Source organism: Phoenix dactylifera, chromosome 4, assembly GCF_051530095.1.
Source record: "Phoenix dactylifera cultivar Ajwa chromosome 4, Ajwa_hap1_PhDact_Kaust_v1.1, whole genome shotgun sequence".
Lineage (NCBI taxonomy): Eukaryota > Viridiplantae > Streptophyta > Magnoliopsida > Arecales > Arecaceae > Phoenix > Phoenix dactylifera.
This window is the reverse complement of record NC_143193.1, coordinates 31,368,898-31,387,946: the sequence shown is the minus strand read 5'-3', so window position 1 is coordinate 31,387,946 and position 19,049 is coordinate 31,368,898. Positions and strand designations below refer to the sequence as shown.

Here is a 19,049-nt window from a genome sequence, read left to right as displayed (position 1 = left end):
CCACAGGCTGCTGAGTCAGAGATATCGGCACAGAGTCATCCAGCTCGACGTGCTCCACGCCAGACTCAGTCTCACCAGGCTCGACCTCCCCTCGCCACGTATGCTAGGAGGATGAGGACTAGATCCCAGCCATTAGATTCCCCCTAGGCTGATCTTAGTATCTATGTTTAGAGCCTAGGCTAGAAATCTAGTTCTCATATGTATCTTGCTTTTCCCTTATATCTTTAAATCTTGATTGAGGAACATTGTACTTATCTTTATTTTGGGCATTAATGTATGAAAATGTTCCTATTTTGATCAATGAAGTCTGAAGTTTGTTCTTTATTGCATCTTTTCCCATATATATATGTTTTTGATGATAACAAAAAGGGGGAGAAGAGAAGGAAAGAGTATATAAAGGAAAGAGTATATAAAGGACAAGAGAAGGAAAGAGTGGAGAAGAGAAGGAAAGAGTATATAAAGGAAACGAGAAGAAAAGAGTATATAAAGGGGGAGAAGAAAAGATAGAGTATTCACTTCGAGAAAAGAAAGAGTATTTCATTTGACAAGTTAAGAAAGAGTATTGATTTTGGGAGAAGCAAAGATAGTGTTTAAAGAAAAGAATATTAATTTTGTGAGAAAGAGTGAGTAAAGAAGTTATGAAAAGAAAAGAGAAATAAATGGGCAAACAAATTGAAAATCATATAAGAAAGCTTATATATCTAAGGGGGAGCAATTTGTAACAATGAAAACCATCAAATCAAAAAATTTCTATCATAATTCAGAATTTGGCACATATAAATTCAAAATTTGGCACGCTCCTCTCTCACCCCGATACATAAGCTGAAACTCATATTTTATCTCAAATTTTTGAAGTTTCATTGCTAATGAATTATAAATGAAAGGGGGAGCCATTCAAAAAGTCAAATTGGCAAATTTTGAATAATATAGGGGGAGATTTCACAAGTATATATGAAAAGCTGAAATTCTGAAATTCAATCCCTTTTATAAACTGATTTTAAAGACAAGTATCAATAGGCTTATACTCTTTATTTTGTAATCATCAAAAAGGGGGAGATTGAGGATGATAGTGTTATTTTGATGATTAACAAGTAATTATCTAGAGCATGCTATAAGTTAAATTGATACTTCATTTATAAGTTCATTACTCTCAGTACATTTGTTTAATTGAAAATATATATATGGTCTTGTTCATTTGGATGAATCTAACCTTGAGAATGCAGCAAAGTGTGGATTGAGTCGACCCATAGGTTGATTGGGTCGACCCCGGCACATCTAGGAATCATCTGGCACACTCCTGCAAAAACAGAACAAATGAACAGTGAGTTGGGTCGACCCAAGGTAAGCATGAGTCGACCCAACCTCCAAAGAACCTCAAAACGCAAAGGAAGAATGCTCACTGGATTCACCGAGAGGGTCGACCCACACAGTGGTTGAGTCGACCCAAGCTTGAGTCGACCCAAACTCTGAGAGGGTCGACCCAAAGGGCAAGACAGAAAGACAGACAGAAAACGGTTCTCTGGAATTACTGAGAGGGTCGACCCAAGAAGAATTTGAGTCGACCCAAGTGAACTTTGAGTCGACCCAAAGAATGGTTGGGTCGACCCATGGGAAGAAAGGCTGAAATTGAGGTTTCTGTGGTTACTGAGAGGGTCGACCCAAGAAATGGTTGAGTCGACCCAAGGCAAAGTTGGGTCGACCCAAGGACAGGTTGAGCCGACCCAAACACGGGCTGAACATAACGGCTAGTTGTGCAGAAATGCTTTTTGGACTCCCAACGGCTATAAACGGCTAGTTTCTTCAATCCAACGGTCAGAAAGGACTATTTGGAGGTTGGAGAAGTATTTAAGAGGGAGTATTCATCAGAGGAAGCAAGCTTTTGGGAAAATACATTAAGTGCATTCAAGAGAGAACCCTAGCAAGGCAAGCTTCATCAAGAGCTTCATTCAAGAATCAAAGAAAGGGATTGAGCACATTCAAAGAGGCATCAAGAGCTCCTTCCCCCCTTGAAGAGTGAAGCTTCCTTGAAAAAGAAGAGCAAAGCGACTTCAAAGCGATAATTTCTTTCTAACTCTTCTTTATTGTTCATATTGTTTTATATGCTCATTTAGGAGTTTAAATCTTTTCTTTTCATTTGCTTAAATACTTTGTAAAGGTTCGTTGGTAAGCCCGCAAAACCAACAAAGGTTTTTGGTAAACCCGGAAAACCAAAGTTGTATAGGTTCGTTGGTGAGCCCGCAAAACCAACAAGGTTTTTGGTGAACCCGGAAAACCAAAGTTGTATAGGTTCGTTGGTGAGCCCGTAAAACCAACAAGGTTTTTGGTTTGTGAGCCCGGAAAACAATCCAACTGTAATCCGCGAGATTATAGTGAAATCCCAAGGGTACGCTTGGGGAGTGGACGTAGGTGCTAAGGAGAGCACCGAACCACTATACATTGTTGTGTTTGGATTGTGCTTGTGCTTTCATTCTCTCTTGCTTTATCTTTTATTCTTGCATTAGTTAACTCACACAAATAACCTAAGAAAGCATCCACCTCACTTAATTACGAAAGTTTTAAAAGCACCAAAAGTTTAAAAGAAATCAATTCACCCCCCCCCCCCTCTTGGATTGTCACCTTGGGCAACATCCCCTATGCTTCGAGCATTGAGGAATGCGTCTTGGATCATGGGGACTTAGATAGGTTCCAAAGAAACTTCTACATCCCATGGGACTTCTCCCTTAGGTTTCTTGGGTCTAAAAAAAGGCCAATGACTACCTCCCTACTAAGCTCAAACTATACGAGGAAGCTCTAAAAGCAAAGCTAAAATTTCCCTTGCATTCTTTCATCATCCTCCTTGTAGATCGATTAGCCTTGTTACTACCCAGTTGGTCCCCAACTCATGGTGGATCATTATAGATTTCCTTTTCCTCCTAACTCTTTATGGTGTCCAGGTCATTGTGGAACTTTTCAAGGTTCTTTTTATTCTGAAAAAAACATCCCTCTGAGCGGGGCTAGTGGTCGAAGAGAGGTTGTAAGAAGGTCATTTTTGCCCTCCAAGAGAGCTAATGATGCCTCATACTCTCAAGTGAGTTGGAGCACAGCCAAATCCCCCTAGCTGAGCTCGAGTTGGAGATCTTGCTAGTTCCTTAGCCCATCACATCGCAATCTTCGTCACCTCCTTCTCAACCTACACCACCCAAAACCGATGTCCACAATCCCAGGTGGACTATAATGTCCTCGACCTCTGTGTTGGCCGATGAGAAGGTAATGCAGGAGTTGGTAAGGAGAATCATCCTCCATGAGGATCAAAAGAAGTTTGAGGGCAACGTAGCAGGCACTTTATTTGATGGAGCCTTTTGGGCTGTTATCAAGGTAAACACCGAGCTATAGTTTGTTGATGTCCTTTGATTGGCTTCATCACTTAACTTCTATTTATGGAGTTCCCCTCATACTACGCTAATTTAGGATAGCTACAGATCTCTCTGTTAGCATTCTCTAGAGTTGGAGTAGCCACAGGATGAGGTTGGGAGAAGGGCGATCAAATCCGAGGCATATCTAAAGGCCACCGACATTAAGCTGGAGCATGTAGAAGGTCGGCTCGAGGCAACTCGGCTCCAAGCTGCCGAAGCAAAGAAGGGGCGGTGAGCGGTAGAGTGTCGAGCAGCTATAGCCAAGAGGAAGGCCCTTTAGGCTATGGAGGAGTATAAGGCCTCGTAGGCCTATCAATAGAAACTCGTCACGAGCTCAGTTGACTCCTACCTGCAATGCTTCTTTGACTACAGGAGGTAGGTGGTGAGGCTCATGCCCAAGGTCAACCTCAGCAACCTTAGCCCCTCCATCGATGATGGTGATGCCGATGCTGAGTCTCTTTTTAAGCTTGTTTATATTTGCTTGCTTTCCAGAAAATCAGTTTGATCTAAGCTAAGCCGGGTGCCCATCCACTGAATGACCTGTTTGCAACAGACAAAGGTAGACCGCTATGGCTAGATGAAGATGCAAAACTAGGAGATAACTGCAAATCATGACACTTAACTAAACCCTGCGCGGTGGAGCTCGTTCCCTGAAATATGACCTAAATCCTTTTCGGGAGACCGAAGAAAATAGGGCCGATGTCGATGGTATCTGTTCTTGGCCGGATTGGATTTCTTTATGACTGACATGGCTGAGATCGTCTCATGCATGTGGGGGTCGGCTGAGCTAAGATGGAAGGACAAGAGTAAGCAAGCGAATAGTCATCTCAGTAGTCATTTAGGTTGACTCTTCTGAGGCCAAAGTATGGGACTTCTACAGGTCCTAGGTCTCTTGGCCTCCATTTGTGGTGCCATTAATTCAAGGTTGGGGACTTCAATTCTCCATGGCTATAGGCTTGCAAGCTAAGAGTCCACGGTGGTTTAACTCCCTCATCGCCTTGGATCTGTGATTATAGATTTATTGCTCGGGAGTTCCCAAAGGTTTAGCTCCCTCATCTCCTTGAATCCATTAGTCATAGATTTATTGGCCAAGAATATCCGAAGGTTTAGCTCTAAAGATGCTAAGGTTTGTAGATCGTAGATCCATTAGCCAAGAATACCTAGAGAATAATATCCTAGGATGCCAAGGTTTGTAGGTCGAAGGTTTCTGGGATATGTCCGACCTCTAATAATCTACAAGATAGTGTTTGAAAGAAAGCTGAAAAATATTTTATTAACTATTAGTAGTAAAGGGCACAAAATTTAGTATTTATAGTTCTTTCTAATGGTACATGCTGAGATTGTCAGAGTACCAAGTTCAGGGTATGGGTACCCCATCCAAATTTTTAAGTCAGTAGGTGCCAAGACGGACGACCTTTGTTATTCTATATGGGATCTTCTAGTTTGGTGCAAGCTTTCCTCATTCACTTTATTCTATGACCTTAGCTTTTCGGTGCGTGAGGTATCCGAATTGAAATAATCGATTTTTGACTTGAGAGTTGTAGTACTAGGCCACTCATTGTTGGTAGGCTGCTATTTGGATCCGAGCTTGCTTCTTTATCTCCTCAAGTAGGACAAGGTTAGTTCTAAGGTCGTTAGAGTTTCTCTACTCATCATAGACGTCCACTTGGTGGGGCAATAAGCCTATCTCCACAAGGATGGCTGCTTCCATGTTGAAGGCAAGATTGAATGGTGTCTTCCTAGATAGCATTCGTTAGCTCATGCGGAAGGCCTACAAAATGCTGGGCAACTTGTCCATCTATAAGCCTTTAGCTCAATCATGCCTAGTCTTCAAGCCATGCAAAAAATGCAGTTAGTTACTTTGGCCTCCCCATTGGCCTATAGATAACCAACCAAGATGAGCCGGTGGTCAATGTTGATCTCAATATAGAACTCCTTGAACCTGGCATTGTCAAGCTATGGGCCATTATCAGTGATTACAACTTTAGGAATCCTGAACCGGTAGATGATGGACCTCCAAAAATGTCTTGTGAATTCTCCTCGGTGATCTGAGCTAGAAACTTAGCACTGACCCACTTAGTGAAGAGGTTAATGGCCATGATCAAGAATTTTATCTAACTAATTGGCGATGAGAAAGGGCCCAGAATATCCATTTCCCATTGGGAGAACAACCAACTGACGATGATCAAGGACTCAGTAGTTCAGCACCGAATTTTTGCATGCCTTTGACAGTGGTCGTACTTCCTCACTAGTTGGTCTACATCCTCCTTCAAAGTTGGCCAATAGTATCCTTGCCTCAACATTTTATAAGTTAAGACCCTACCACCAAAATGATTACTATCGCTCCTTTGTGAATCTTCTCTCGAAGGACGTAGTTCGCCTTAGTAGGTCAGAGGCACTTGAGGTACAGAAATATAAAAGACATCATGTAGAGTTTATCCTCTATTAGCATATAGCACAATGCATGGTATCAATTTTCTCCCCTCATTTCCATCCTCAAGCAATTTTCCATCTTTGAGGTACTCTACAATAGGATCCATCTACCTCGGCTGATACTCTACTTGGAGCACCTAATCTAGTTCTTTGTTGATGCTCAACTTCTCCAGTACCTCTATATACATTGTCCTCTTTAGGTCTGAACAATCTAAACTAACCTTGATAGGGCATCTACCTTTCCTTTCCACATCCTAGGGATTAGTAGGATCTCGAACTCATCAAAGATCAAGAAGATCTCCTTCACCTTTGATGAGAGCACAAAAGTGCGATCTACATACTACTTAAATTAGTATTATTGCCAACAGATAACGATAAAATTGCTGATTTAATATTATATTTTTATTTGGCACAGGTTATTGTAAATCAGAGTTTAAATGCGCATTTTGTATAGTTTGGGATAAGGCATGGCTCCAAGCCTGATGATGTTAGGAGCATAATTGAACCTGGTCAAGCACACTTGCACCGGAGCTACACATGTCTACATGCCACAGCTTCTAGAGCACATTGGGGATCAAAATAAAGAAAGATCACGTGTAGTTGGGGAAGTATTTCGAGTATTGGCTGGCTATCCCACGCTTCATCTTCAGCTGTCCAAGCCCCCAATCCAGCCATCTGTAGTCAACTTCATGATTCCAAATCAGGGACTTCCCAAATTGAGCGTTCCCTTTCCCAGCCGTCCACGATCCTCTCGCAATGCATGCCAAAGATCCTGCGACAGCCTTCTTCGTCAGCAATCCCATGCGATCCCATGCGTCCGTCTGCTCCTTCCAAGCCTCATCCACCTGCGTGCATCTCCTAGCATTCCATATCTTCCCCAGTTGTCCACGAAGCATCCGGATCCCGCATCCCATGAAGCTTCCCAGCACCCGCGTGAAAGAGATTGCGATCCATCCGTGCGTCTTCCAGATTCGTGATCGCTCCAGTCATCCCGTTCGTCCATTCAAGTCCCAGTCCAAGCTTCCGCGTCTGCGTGTGAATCTCTCGCATCTCCTAGCATTCCGTATCTTCCCCAGCTGTCCACGAAGCATCCAGATCCCGCATCCTAGCAACATTCCCAGCGCCTGCGTGGAAGAGATCGCGATCCATCCGCCCCTATTCCCCTACGAGCATTAGGGCTCTCACGAACTATATGAGGAGCTCTCTCGGCTGGCATCGGGGGGGTTCTCATTCTAAAAAAAAAAAAAAATAGAGAGGGGATACTCTGTTTCGGGCCAAAGAAAAGAAAAAAAAAAGAGAGTGAGAAAAAGAGAGGAAGATGATCGGCTAAAGTCCTAGGTGATGGGTGAAGGAAGATCCTTTGATGTACCGAGTTCATGATGTAAATTCTACTCCTTTGTTTTATACGATTTATCTTTTTGATTATGCCATGATTTTTATATATTGAAAATTCTTTTATGATTTATGCTTATTGATACATGTCTTCCTCGATTATTTGATTCATCGTTGACGTTATAAGGCACGTTGAATACTTAAAAAGAGAATTCGAGTTATCAAGAACATACTCCATAATTAAATTTTATCTGCTTATAATTCTTAAAAAAAAAGAATCATAGAATTTATCGCATGAATTTAATATTATCAAAGAAGATTCTGGATCCCTACACCATCTTAATCTATCCAAACTTCGATTCTCTATTTATTGATTTATTTTCTATTTGCAAAACATCATCTTAATCCACAAATTTATTGAATTAATTAATCTAAAATTATACTAAATAATCTCATATATATTTCGTTCTCTGAGGATTCGACCTCGGACTTCCGAGAATTTACTACTTGTACGATTCTCCTATACTTAGAAGATTAGTTTTGCGAAAGCATTTTTGCAAACGCGTCAAGTTTTTGGCGCCGTTGCCGGGGAGCGGCTGATTTATTAGCATATTTTTAGATCCAATTAGAGATTTAGTTTAGGTAAGTTTCTATTTTCTATTAATAAAAAAAAAGAGAAATTTTTTTTGCTTGATCAACTATTCAATGTAATTTAATGTCATGTCATAAAACATTAAAAAAAAATCTTTTGATTGTTGCATATAGTGTAAGGCATTAGCATAAAATATTCTAAGGGCTGAACCCATTAAAAAAAGATAAGGTCGGAATTTCATCACTCGTCCTTAGCCCAAAAATCATCCCAGTGCATAAATATCCTAAGCTTAACTAAAATCAACTAGACATTGGCCCCTAAGGACATTCGAGCTCAATAGGACGATGACCATCGAAAGTTGCACCAATTTCGCTCTATAGCCCAGTCGATGTCTAGGCAAGCTTTGTCCCTCTAAGGAAGACAGTCTCTGCTCAAGGAAAGTGAGTTTTAAGTGGAACCTTTGCTAAACGCATCGTGACCCCTCCACTTACCTGGGAGCTTACCTGGTCGATTAGGTTACTTGACCGGATTGGAGGCTTAGGTGTCCTCATCAAACCAATTAGGAACTGTCTAGAAATTTAAAAAAAAACATTAGAAATTGAGGTGTAATATTTTGATGCATGCTTGATTGTGAATAGATTTTTGTTTTACTGTATTAGGGTGTCGTTTTAGACATCTTTAGGTGGTACTTGTACTTAAAACAAAAAAAAAACAAAAAAAAGGAGAGAGAAAAATTTTGCATGCTAAAGTGGAATAGGGACGACACCGGTTGATTAAGTCGTACAACTTAGATCATCCCTTAGGACACATCCCTGAAATTCCATCACAGTATCTCACACCTTGTGAGATGGATGATTTAAATGAAGATGTGGGGAGTCACCACGATTGAAAACGTGAACCCCATGTTATGACTCTGAGACAATACCTACAACCGACTAGGACTAGTCGGCCTTCATGCATAATTTTTTCTGATAACGTAGGACACTTTGAAATCAAACCAGGGGTAATTCAATTGCTGCCCAAGTATCATGGGATGGAATCCGAGAACCCTTATCTTCACCTTAAGGATTTTGAGGAAATTAGCATCACATTTAGAGTGCCAAATGTATCGGAAAACGTCCTTAAATTGACCTTGTCTTCTTTTTCCTTAAAGGATAAAGCCAAAATATGGCTGAACTTCTTGAGACCTAGATCGCTAGGAACATGGCATAATATGTAGAGAGAATTTTTGAAAAAATTCTTTCTCACACAAAGGACTAACTTTTTGAAAAGGCACATTAGTAATTTCCAACAAAAAGACCATGAAATATTTTATGAATGCTGGGAGAGATTTAAAGAGTTGCTTCTCTCTTGTCCTCATCACGAGTTTGAAACATGGAGAACCATTAGTTTCTTTTACAAAGGGTTGTCTCCACAGTTAAAACAATTTATAGAGACCATGTGCAATGGTCTATTTTTGGAAAAGCAACCCGATGAGGCATGGGACTATTTAGACTCTCTTGCAGAGACTACACAATTATGGAATACAGGGGACAGAATGAATAAACCTTTGCCTAAGCCTACTAGCATTGGACATGGGGGCCTTTACAACCTTAGTACTCAGGATGATATTCAGGCTAAAATGGCAGCCGTTACTATGAAGGTAGAGAAAATTGAACTTAGAATGATTGAACCCGTTAAGACCGTAGAACATAACAGCGAGTGTTATGAGATTTGTGAGATGCCGGCCATCTCACCACTCATTGCCCACAATACCCGCATTCAAGAAAGTGTTGCACGATCAGGCCAATGTTATGAATGCATATCAAAATTTTTTTAATAATCTTTTTTTGGGTACTTACAACCCTAGATGGAAGAACTATCCAAATTTTCGGTGGAGGAATGACCAACCTCAACAAGTATATTACCCAACTCCTCCACCTCCGCAACCTCATTATGCACTCACACCCCCTCAAAAACCCAGTATCGAAGAAACTTTGCAATCTTTCATGCAAGGTCAAGCCAAAATCAATGATGAAATAAGAAATCAACTGACAACGCTAACTGCTGCTTTAAGTTCTCCAGAGAAGGGCAAGCTACCAGCTCAACCACAACCTAACCCTCAAGTCTACGGTGGTAGCAATGCATCATCTTCAACTTCGCATAAAGAACAAGCAAAGAGTATAATAACTTTGCAAAGTGGAAAAGTTAATGACCGACCAGTCCCAGAACAAACACAAGTCATACCTGATTCTGACCCTCCCAAGACAAAAGAAAAGGATAACGAAGAAACCAAAGCACCAACATCTGCTGAAAAAATCGAATGTCTTTTTCCAGCACCATTTCCACAAAGATTATAGCCCTTGCAAAAGCTTGAACCAAACTCTAAAATTCTTGAGCTTTTTAAGCAAGCAAAAATTAATGTACCTCTTCTTGATGCAATCAAACAAGTGCCTTCATATACAAAATTTTTGAAGGATTTGTGCACTGTCAAGCATCGGTTAAATGTCAAGAAGAAGGTATTTCTGGCTAAAAATATGAGTGCGATTTTACAGCATAACATTCTCCCTAAATATAAGGATCCAGGTTACCCAACTATCTCGTGCATCATTGGCAATTTTAGGATTGAGCGAGCATTGCTATATTTAGGAGTGAGTGTGAACTTGTTTCCATATACGGTATATGAGCAACTCGGTTTGGATGAGTTGAAGCCAACAACTATCACCTTACAATTAGCTGACAGGTCAGTGAAGGTCCCTAGAGGGATTATCGAAGATGTGTTGATCCAAGTAGACAAGTTCTATTTTTCTGTTGACTTTATCGTACTGGACACACATCCGGCTTCCAATTCACCATCTCAGATTCCGGTCATCTTAGGACGTCCATTCCTTGCAACTTCTAATGCATTGATCAATTGTAGGAATGGTGTCATGAAGCTTTCTTTTGGCAATATGACCTTGGAACTGAACATATTTAGTATAGGCAAACAACCCAGTGATCATGAAGAAAGTAAAGAGGTAAAATGGGTTGAAACCATTGCGGAAGAGTATTTGTTAAAAGAAACATTTACTGAATCGGCCGACAATGGTTTAATAGATTGGTGTTCTAAAGGTACTGCTGATGATATGGTTGCACATATTTTAGATAATTCAGATGTCATGATGGTCAATGGGTGGAGACCGAGAATAGAGGAATTCGAGCAGTTGCCCTCACAAGGGACAAAAAATATACAATCTTGGAAACAAGCACCCATACTTGAGCTGAAACCCTTACCAAGGGAACTCAAGTATGCCTTTCTTGGACCCGATAACACTTTTCCCGTAATTATCTCAACTGAGCTTGATAATGATCAAGAAGGAAAATTACTTACGGTCCTAAAGAGTCATAAAGAAGCGCTTGGATGGTCGATTGCAGACTTAAAGGGGATTAACCCTTTGATTTGCATGCATCGGATGTATTTGGAGGATAATGTGAAAACCACAAGGCAAATGTAGCGTAGGCTGAATCCGACAATGAGAGACGTGGTTAAAACAGAAGTCCTTAAGTTGCTTGATGTGGGTATTATTTATCCGATTTCCGACAGCAAGTGGGTGAGTCCTACTCAAGTCGTGCCCAAGAAAGTGGGTCTGACGGTAGTCGAAAATGAGCAGGGTGAGTTAGTCCCGACTCGCGTTCCGACGAGTTGGCGCATGTGTGTTGACTACCGAAAATTAAATTTGGTCACTCAGAAAGATCACTTTCTCCTACCCTTCCTAGACCAAGTTTTGGAAAGAGTTGCAGGACACAATTTCTATTGTTTTCTCGATGGCTATTCTGGGTACTACCAAATCGAAATTTCACCTGAGGATCAAGAAAAAACTACTTTCACTTATCCTTTTGGTACATTCACTTTCCGACGAATGCCATTCGGGTTGTGTAATGCACCTGCAACATTCCAAAAGTGTATGCTTAGTATCTTTGAAGATATGAATGAGAAATATTTAGAAGTGTTTATGGATGATTTCTTTGTTTTTGGCGATTCTTTTGATAATTGTTTATTACATTTACAAGCTGTCTTAGCTCGGTGTATAGAAAAGAATCTGATACTGAATTGGGAAAAATGCCACTTTATGGTACCGAAAGGCAATGTCTTAGGGCCTATTGTTTCATCAAAGGGGATAGAAGTAGATAGAGCTAAGATTGATTTAATTGCGAAACTACCGGCACCTAAGACGGTTACAAATATTAGATCATTTTTAGGCCATGCCGGATTCTATAGGAGGTTCATCAAAGATTTTAGTGTTATAGCCAAACCATTGTGCAACCTCCTATCTCTTGATACACCATTTGACTGGACCCAAACTTGTCAAGATGCGTTCGACAAACTAAAATCTATGCTTATCTCTGCACCTATCATGCGACCACCAGATTGGTTATTATCTTTTGAGGTGATGTGCGATGCTAGCGACTATGCGGTAGGAGCCGTATTAGGACAACGTAAGGACAAAAAGCCATACGTCATTTACTATGCAAGCAAAACCTTAAATGATGCTCAAATGAATTACACTACTTCCGAAAATGAATTGCTTGCAGTAGTATTTGCCTTAGAAAAATTTCATTCTTATGTCCTAGGTGCCCCTATTATTATCTTCACGGACCATACCACGCTAAAATATTTACTAAATAAGAAAGAAGCTAAACCACGCTTGATACGATGGATTCTTCTACTCCAAGAATTCGATATCACCATCAAAGATAAAAAGGGGGTAGAAAATGTAGTCGCTGACCATTTATCACGGCTAGTTGTTCATGATTTGGTGCCACAGTTGCTCGTTCCCTGAAGAGCAATTGTTTGCACTTTCTACTATGCCATGGTACGCTGACATTGTAAATTTTCTTATCACGAATCGGGTTCCGGAGCATTGGGGATCGAATGATAAGAATAATTTCTTGCGTGAAGTAAGGAGTTATTATTATGATGCCCCCTATTTGTTCAAGTATTGCAATGATCAAATCTTTAGAAGATGCATACCGGATCATGAGATGCAAAGTGTACTCTCTTTTTATCATGCCAGTGCTTGCGGAGGACACTTTGCATCTAAGAAAACGGCAACTAAGGTGTTGCAATGTGGTTTTTATTGGCCTACACTATTTAAAGATGCCCACGAGTTCTGTAGGACATGTGACCCATGTCAACGTGTTGGGAGTCTAACTCGTAGGCAAATGATGCCTCTTCAGCCCATTACTGCTATTGAAATTTTTAACACGTGGGGCATTGATTTCATGGGTCCGTTTCCGCCATCTTTTGGATACGAATACATATTAGTCGGTGTTGAATATGTATCCAAATGGGTTGAAGCGGTATCTTGTCGAACAAATGACCACAAACCAGTTTTAAAATTTCTTAAAGAAAACATATTTTCTAGGTTTGGGATGCCCAAGGTTTTAATTAGTGATGGGTAAAAACATTTCTGTAATAAGCCATTTGATATCCTATTACGAAAGTACGGTATCATCCATAGAATTGCAACCCCTTATCACCCGCAGACTAGTGGCTAAGTAGAGTTAGCCAATCGGAAGATTAAACGAATTTTAGAGAAAACGGTGAATCCATCACGCAAAGACTAGTCTTTAAAACTTTCTGACGCATTATGGGCTTACCGTACTGCTTATAAAACTATTCTTGGTATGTCCCCGTATCAACTAGTCTATGAAAAAACATGTCATCTACCTGTTGAAATAGAGCATTGTTGCCCAGATAGACAACCCAAGGGGGGGGGGTGAATTGGGTTTTAAAATAATTTAGCTATTTAAAACGTTGTGGATGACTAATTAAAACTATTGCAAGTTGTTTAATTAATTGCTATGTGCTGTAAGTGATATGAGAGTAAGAGAAAGAGAGACAATCAATCACAAACACCAAGTTTTATAGTGGTTCGGAGCTAACCCTTGCTCCTACGTCCACTCCCCAAGTCTCACTTGGGAATTCACTATAACCCCTTGGATTACAGCTGGTTGTTTTCCAACCTCACAACCAAACTTGTTGTTTTACGAGCTCACAACGAACTCGGTCGGTTTTTCCTGGCTCACCGACTAGAACCGCCCCGATTGTTTTTTCGGGATCACAATCGAACCCTTACACACGTTGGTTTTACACTCGGCTCATCAACCAATCTCAATACCCTTGATTCAATCCCCCGATTGAACCAAGTAAAGACCAGGTGAAAATAAAAGGTACAAACAGAAAACACAGCTTCTCAAAAAGTAGATAAATAACAATATAAACAGAAGAAAAGTTAGAAGCCCTCAAACACGTTTGAGTTGGAGTTGAGTGGGGCTTCTCGAACTTCGGGTCTCCTCTTGAATGTGTGGTCGACTTGAATGCAGGAGGAGGCTTCTTTAATTGCTGGGAAGAGGAAGTTGGATGGAGTTAATGCCGCTCTTCCCTCTTTTCGTTGAAGAACAGGTTGCAGAGATTGAATGCTTGATTACTTTGAGTGGAATAGTTGTTCTCTGCCTTGCTACAGTTCTCTGAGGCTATTTAAGCCATCCCCCACGGAAACTAGCCGTTAGAGACCTTTTTCTGCCCGTTCTGCACACTTTGCACAACCTGACAATATGTCCGTTGGTGGGTCGGAGTCGACTCGCGCGATCAGGAGTCGACTCGGCTGTAGCAGGAGTCGACTCAAGCTTTTCTGGAGTCAACTCGGCAACTGTTCCGGATTTGAATTAAAGTAGCCTCTTCGACTGGGACTCGACTCGACTTGTCCCGGAGTCGACTCGCCAACTTCTGGAGCTGACTTGGCTTTTTCGGAGTCGGCTCATCCCATGAAGTCCGTGGATCTATTTTTGAATTTGGTCCACTCGAGTCGACTCGACAATCCTGGGAGTCGACTCGGCGCTCAGAGCCCGAACTCCCGATCTACTGTCTTTTGGCTCGTCCAGTCTTGGAGTCGACTCGAACTGTTCCGGAGTCGACTCGGCTCTCAGTTTCCGAAACTTAGTCTTCTGTGTTTTTAGTGAAGCGCTGCCTTGGAGTCGACTCGAGCTGTCTGGGAGTCGACTCGAATCTCAGAGACAGCAAATTGGTCTTCTGTCTTCTTTGGGGTCGCGGTGTCTCGGAGTCGACTCGTGCAATGCGGGAGTCGACTCGAATCTCAGAGTCCAAAAACTACCCTCTGACTTTTTCTTTGTGTACCGCTGAGAGTCGACTCTCGCTTTCTTTGGAGTCGACCTGCCAATCCTTGGAGTCGACTCGCGTTCCACAGGAGTCGACTCGAATCTCAGGGTCGAAAACCGCTCTCTGACTTTTCTGCCTGTAACTCCTTGGAGTCGACTCATACTACCCTGGAGTCGACTCGGTGAACATCGGAGTCGACTCGCGCAGTTCAGGAGTCGACTCGCTGACAGATTTTGAGTTGATGCTTTCTGTTCGTCTGTCTGTTCTCAGTCGGAGTCGACTCGTACTGATCCGGAGTCGACTCGAGCTCGTGCCAGTGAACTTGATACGCTTGGAGTCGACTCGTGATACTCTGGAGTCGACTCGAGTCTCAGACTTTGGTTCAAGCTGACTTCTTAACTTATCCAAAATATTATGAACCAAGTCTAGAGACACTTAGACAAGATTTTCACTGAAACACTTAATTGAATTCATTAGTAGACAAAAGATATACTCAAATGCTTTGAGCTCATCAAAATCAAATAGGGTTTTAATCAATCACTCCACAATCTCCCCCTTTTTGATGATGACAAAACATTGAGTATATGTAAAGTGAATTGCTCAATAAACAAGGAAATAAAATCCATAAATGAATTCAAATGTCTGGTAATTTAATTTATCCAAGCTTGAAAGGTGTGAAACAGTAAATTTTGGAGTTAAAGCTCCCCCTTTTATTTGGAATTATATAAGCCTTCATATCATTCAATCAATTGTTTGGCTTATATATAATTAATGATTTAGCTTTCTTAAAAATTCAGATTCTCCCCCTCAACATGTGCATTCTACTATGTTTTGATTCTCTGAATTTCCTTTTGGTATATTGAAGTTTTTGAATTTTAAATTTTGGTATTTAGAGGGAAAATCTGTCAATTTGTTCTTGAGTAGGATTCAGCTAATCTCCGAATATTCCTTGAATAGATTCTGGAGATTACTCCATTAGGAGCCCCAAAAGAGAGATAATGAGCCTCGAGGTACCAAATCCACTTAGAACAAATTTTTGTGTGTTTTAAAAGTTTTTCTTTTTTTTATTGATTTTCATTGATTCCTTTTACATATTTTATACATATTTCTCCCCCTTTTTGTCATCGTATCAAAAAGGAGGTAAGCACACACAATCAATCATAGATCAAATGGCACAGAATTGAAGAAGATATGGCTACTCATTGTATTGATTTGTATGTAAATACATTTGAGAATACAATAAGTAAAGCAAAAACAATACATGTCAAAACAAAACACAAAAAACAGCTATGGTCTCCTCGAGGATGTAGCTCCTCCTCTCGAGGATGTATCTCCTCCTCTCGAGGATGTGGCTCCTCCTCTCGAGGATGTGGCTCCTCCTCTCAATCTGCTCTGCTCCATGAGGAGGGTGACTGCATCTGTAACATGCCCGAGCTGAGTGATAATCGACGAAGTGGCTCTGCTATGTGTAGTGGAGAGCTCAGTCACCGACGTCTGAAGTGCGTCCAGCTTGTCGATGAGCACATTCGACAAGCGCTCGGCCCCCTCGGTAGTGGTGTGCATGTCACGTCCTATGTCATCCCGCATCTGTCGAGTGGTGCTCGTGACCTCACTCATGCTATGGAACTGGGCCTGGAGCAAAGTCCTCATGTTGTAGATCTCTTCCCGCACATGAGCCGTCATGTCAGTCACAGCCGTCAGGGAAGGGACCAACGCTGAAGATGGAGCGGGAGAGGGAGCAGGCACTGAACCTCGGAGCTCCCAAAGCAGATCATCCCGCAGATCTCGGACTATCTCCTGCCGCAGCTCCCGGAGCTGCTCAGGAGCGATGCGGACCTCCATGGGTGGTGGAGCCGAGGAGGAGGGTCCGGCGGAGGTGGTAGGAGCAGAAGTGGATGGAAAGTCCGGTAAGTCAGGATAGTCAGAATCTGGCTCAGGACTAGGGGAGTGTCTGGTGGTCTGTGTGGTGATGGAGGACTTCCTAACCCATGTCCCCTCTATCTTCCGAAACCCCATCCTATGTAGGGTCCCCGGACGCATGCGATCAGTCCATCGCAATGCGCGAAAGGGTTCCCCCTCAGGGATAGGAATCTCGTACTCCCTAAACAACAGAGTGAATACCATACCGTAGGGTAGGGTGAGCCTAGGTCTGTCTAGTGGCTCACACAGGTATCGATAAATGAGTTTGGGAAAGTTGATTGGGGTGTCCTGAAGCATGTAGAACATGAGAGCTAGGTCTCTCTCAGATACAAAATCAAATCTCCCGGTCTTAGGGAAGATGGACCTAGACAATATACTCAGGAGGATCCGCACCTCAATCGGAAGTGAGCTAGCGGATACCTCGTCTAAGGGTGAGTGGGGTGGATGCCCTAGAATGGCCGTAAGGGCCTCAACCCTGTCCTCGGGGTGTGTGGGAGCCACCCCTACTTGTGGAAGGTGGAGGATGTGGGCAATAAGATCCTCCGTAATGAACAGAGGGACACCGGCTACCGTGCCCTCGATACCCCCATCTCCCCGATGGACGGTACCGTAAAACTCTCTAACTAATCCAGGGTAAGTTGGGAGATCTAATATGAGGAAATACTCTAAGCCCTGGACACGCAATCTCTCACCTATGGTGAAACCCTCCCGGGAGAGATAGTCGAAATCGACATATCTCCCGGTGGTGACGGCCTTCCCGGCGCACGGCCTCGCGGAAACCGCCCTCGGCGGGGAACGAGCCGGAGGTTGTTGCCTCGCGGGATCGTGCCGAGCCTTGGAGCGCCTCTCGGGACCGGCCTCGGGTCGGAACCTCTTTCGGACTACGGTTTTATGCGGCATAATGACCTAGATTGGGAGGAAAACCCTAAGGGACGGTGAAAGGTTGACGGAAAAGGCTTGGGGACGACCGGGGACGACCTAGGAGTCGGCTCTAGGGCTTGTGAACAGTGGCGGCGGAGAATAGAAGTATTTTCGAAACGACAAAGTTAGGGTTAAAAAGTCGGATCCCGACTGCGAGTCGACTCCACTGAGTCGCGAGTCGACTCGACCTCGAGTCGACTCCAGAATATGCGCGAGTCGACTCGAGATTGATGGCAGCAGAGGGGGTGGTAAAAATGTCTGCTAATTGATCATCAGTACAAACAAATTGTAGTGTCACATCACCATTCAGTACATGATCTCTTATGAAGTGATGTCTTATCTCAATGTGTTTAGTTCTTGAATGCTGAATTGGATTTTTAGTTAGATTAATGGCACTTGTATTATCACAGTTAATAGGTATTTTATCTTGTTTAATGCCATAATCTTCTAATTGTTGTTTGATCCACAAGATTTGAGCACAACAACTCCCGGCTGCAACATATTCAGCTTCAGCAGTAGATAATGCAACCGAGTTTTGTTTCTTGCTAAACCATGAGATTAGGTTTTCTCCTAGAAATTGACAAGACCCGCTGGTACTTTTTCTATCAAGCTTACATCCAGCGAAGTCTGAATCTGTGTATCCTATTAGGTTTAGGCTAGATTCTTTAGAATACCATAACCCTATGTTCTTTGTTCCTATTAGGTATTTAAAGATTCTCTTTACTGCAATTAGATGTGATTCCTTAGGATTAGCCTGATATCTATTACACATGCAAACACTAAACATAATATCAGGTCTACTTGCAGTAAGATACAATAAAGATCCTATCATACCTCTATACAGTTTCTGATCTACAGATTTACCTGATTCATCTTGGTCTAATTTGCATGATGAGCTCATGGGGGTGCTGATTGATTTGTTTCCCTCCATATCAAACTTCTTGAGCATCTCCTTGATGTATTTGGCTTGATTGATGAAGATGCCTCCTTCAGACTGTTTGATTTGAAGCCCGAGAAAGTAGTTCAGCTCTCCCATCATGCTCATCTCAAATTCACTCTGCATCAAATCAGCAAATTCTTCACAGAGGCGATTGTTAGTAGCACCGAAAATGATATCATCAACATAAATCTGTACTAGTAGCATATCTTGGTTTTTCTTTTTCAGAAATAGTGTTGTATCTACATTACCCCTAGAGAACTCATGTTCTAGTAGGAATTTGTTAAGCCTCTCATACCATGCTCTAGGTGCTTGTTTCAAACCATAAAGTGCTTTGTTCAATTTATAAACATGATTAGGGTATTGATGATTTTCAAAACCAGG

General features: G+C 42.0%; 1 non-coding gene across 1 annotated transcript; it reads right to left on the bottom strand.

The window, feature by feature from the left end:
* Positions 1 to 9,007: 9,007 nt before the first annotated feature.
* Positions 9,008 to 9,117, bottom strand: LOC149753788 (small nucleolar RNA R71). Its single transcript, XR_016409321.1, has one exon. It is a non-coding gene; the product is annotated as a small nucleolar RNA R71 (small nucleolar RNA).
* Positions 9,118 to 19,049: the final 9,932 nt, after the last annotated feature.